Raw genomic sequence first — 3,146 nt, 5'->3', positions numbered from 1 at the left:
CCTCCATTTTGAAAATAGCCATTACCCATAACCGCTTTCTGGTCAGCACACAGTTAAACTGTAACCTCGCCCACTTGAGCCATAGGGAAACATGGACATTACCTGGTACATCTGTTTTCCTCTCAGCTCTAACTGACAGCAACTGATATTTTACTGACAGCAACTGATATATTTCTGATCTGACAAAATATTGTCAGAACTGGAAGGGATTATTGTCAGAAGAAAATGGTAAGCTTCTGAGAGGAACTGATGGCAAGGTAACTATGTAATGTTCATTTGAAGTTACCTCATGTGTTTATTTTAAATATTTTTACTCAGTACAGGTTCTCTTTAACGGATAATAGCTTACCCTCACTAATGAGGAATTACAGCCATAAAACTTATTCCTGCAGAGAACAACTTCAGAGAGCAGGGTATAGATTAAAAAAAAGGTGGATAATTATAAAATGTAGAAACCTTGTGATATTATGTTGTTCTCCAATATGTCCACTAGATGGTGATGTGGAGCTGTAAGTTGTGGGACAAGACTTATAAAAGCTCTAATTCAGGTTTATATTTTGTAATGAATATTATGTGGTACACTGTATATCATAGTTTGCAGCACACAAAGTTTTATCCATTGCACCTAAACTGTTCTTGCATTATTATTATTAATATTTTTGAATTACCTAGCTGTTTGGATTGGCAATGTTGACTGTCTGTACTAAAGTCAGTTGGTGCTTGGCTGTACTGAACAGCACTCTGTGATCTATCCAACCCCCCCCCCCCCCCCCTCCTTCTCTTCATCACATCAGCAGCTTTTTGGACATAGTGAAGGAGGAGGTGAAAGGGGGCATCAAACAGTCTTTTCCTGTGGACATAGAGCTGACCCTGCCAATCTCCTCTCTATACTCTACAGGAGGAAGACGTGAGAGGAGGTGGGCAGGATCAGGTGCATAGGAAGGAATGTCCACTCTGTACTTAATGCACTCGCGTTTCCAAAGGAAATTTATCTGGAAGAGCCACATAAAATTATAATTCCAAAATCCTCTATTTACCTTTAACAATGAGAAATCTGTGATGGCGAACTAGGCATTTAAGTTATGGCAAGTGAGGTTTTAAAGTGTAAATGTACTTTAAGTCTGGGCTTTGAGTAGTCCCCACGCCCCCCTTTATAGCAACAGAACATTGCTAGTCTGAAGGCCAGGGATGTGCAGCATCGTTCCTCAAATTGCCGCCCGAGGGATCGTTTCCCAATCCCTGATGGACAGCAGTTCTTTGTACGTAGCTTTAGTCTATAGCTAGACTGTTTCACAGAGAAGAACACAGCAGGCCAGCAGACATGCGGAACAGACCCACACTACCCTATGGACCTGCATGGTGGAAAAATGCATGGTGGCTACAGTGAAAGATGATGGTGGCAGTGTCCTTATGTGGGGCTGCATGAATGCTGCTGGCATTGGGGAGCTACATTTCATTGATGGTATGATGAACTCAACAATTTACTGCTCTATACTGAAGGAGAAGTTGCTGCCATCACTCCGTACACTTGGTCGTCGTGCACTTTTCCAACAAGACAATGATCCAAAACACACATCTAAAGCTGCTGTTGCATTTCTGGAGAAGAACAGGGTGAAGGTGATTGAATGGCCACGTATATCTCCTGATCTGAACCCAATCAAACAATTGTGGGGAATTCTGAAGCGACAAGTTGAGCATCACTGTCCATCATCATCCAGACTATAAAAGAGGTTATTGAAGAATGGAAAAAAAGATAGATGTTGCAATGTCACCAACTTGTTTATTCCATCCTTGAGGAAGCCGGAAGCCGGCGAAACGTCGGGGAAGTCATCCGCCTCTGCATGGGACGCCACGCCGCCCCGACCCCCGCTCTGACACTGTGGTGAGGCCATTACCATCCAGCCTCCTCCGGTCACCCAGCTCTACATCTTGAACGACTCTGGTGCTGATGCCAGCTGTCAACCGCTCCCACATGCAGCACTTCAAAGGTGGATTACCAACAAGCCCGCAGTGATTCTCCCTCCTGCAGCCCATGAGCTCTTCTCGTGAGTAGGGTGAGATACACACTGAAGCCCTGCGAGGAACTGGTGAGATCTATGCATACTGTATTGGCTTTAATGTTGGGGAGACCTGTAATGGCACCCATGGACACATCTGCTTCATGAATCCATTTGGCTGACTTACATCCTGCGTGCTGTGCTTTTGCTTGGATGAACTGTGTCCTACAGGTCACGTTGCACATCCTGTTTGCTGTGCTATTGCTTGGATGAACTGTGCTTTATATGTCACGTTGCAACAATAATATCAAAGCCTGTGTGTATAGCGCTGGATGGTGTCCAAATCAAGCTTTCCCGCTTCTGGCCGTATCCTCCTGTTGCTGTAGGGGGACATCATGTACTTTGCACATCCTGTATAGCTTTTGTTGCTTACATCATCTCAGAAGCTGCTATTAGCATTAGATGCCGGCGGGTGTATGTTGGTGTGACGTGGGTGTCTGAGTGGGTGAGTTGTGGCGGGGTGGCCATCCCATGTGATTTTTATTATTTTTTTATCAGTTTTTGTGGACCTAATAAAGGAATTGATATTTTCATGAATTTGGTATTTATGTCGGATTATTGGGGGTGTATGTCCTACCGTTTGAATTGTCTTCACTGCCAAGCTTGAATAGTATTGTTTATTCCATGCCTAGAAGACTTGGCGCTGTCCTTAAAGGACTTCCGAGGCCAAATCTAAAAAAAGTTTAATACCTGCACCGCATTTGAAGGCACGGAGGACGCCGTCCGCGCCCTCCGTGCTGTTCCCCTGGGTCCCCGCCGCTAAATAGCCCCGCTCCCGACCCTACGGCCCGGGTCGGGCTCTCCTGCCTCCACTAACATGGCCGCATGAGCTGGCCGCGGCTGCGCAGTCCACATAGCTGCGAGTGCGGCTGCTCAGCTCTAGGGCCTACCCCCCGATCCACGCTACAGGCTGTTTCCTGTAGCGTGGATTAGCGGGGAGGCCCTAGAGCTGCGCAGCCGCACTCATGGCTATGCAAACTGTGCAGCCGTGGCCAGCTCATGCGGCCATGTTAGTGGAGGCAGGAGAGCCCGACCCGGGCCATGGGGTCGGGAGCTGCCCGGGGGGCTATTGAGCGGCGGGGACCCGGC

The 3,146-nt window shown here is 47.1% G+C and overlaps 1 protein-coding gene across 4 annotated transcripts in view; it reads left to right on the top strand.

Moving 5' to 3' along the window:
* Positions 1 to 3,146, top strand: part of MRPL23 (mitochondrial ribosomal protein L23) — a 268,118-nt gene that overhangs the window by 19,803 nt on the left and 245,169 nt on the right. The gene's annotated exons all lie outside the window — the stretch shown is intronic.

This window comes from Hyperolius riggenbachi, chromosome 11 (assembly GCF_040937935.1).
Source record: "Hyperolius riggenbachi isolate aHypRig1 chromosome 11, aHypRig1.pri, whole genome shotgun sequence".
NCBI classification, from domain to species: domain Eukaryota; kingdom Metazoa; phylum Chordata; class Amphibia; order Anura; family Hyperoliidae; genus Hyperolius; species Hyperolius riggenbachi.
This window is presented reverse-complemented; position numbering and strand designations above follow the sequence as displayed.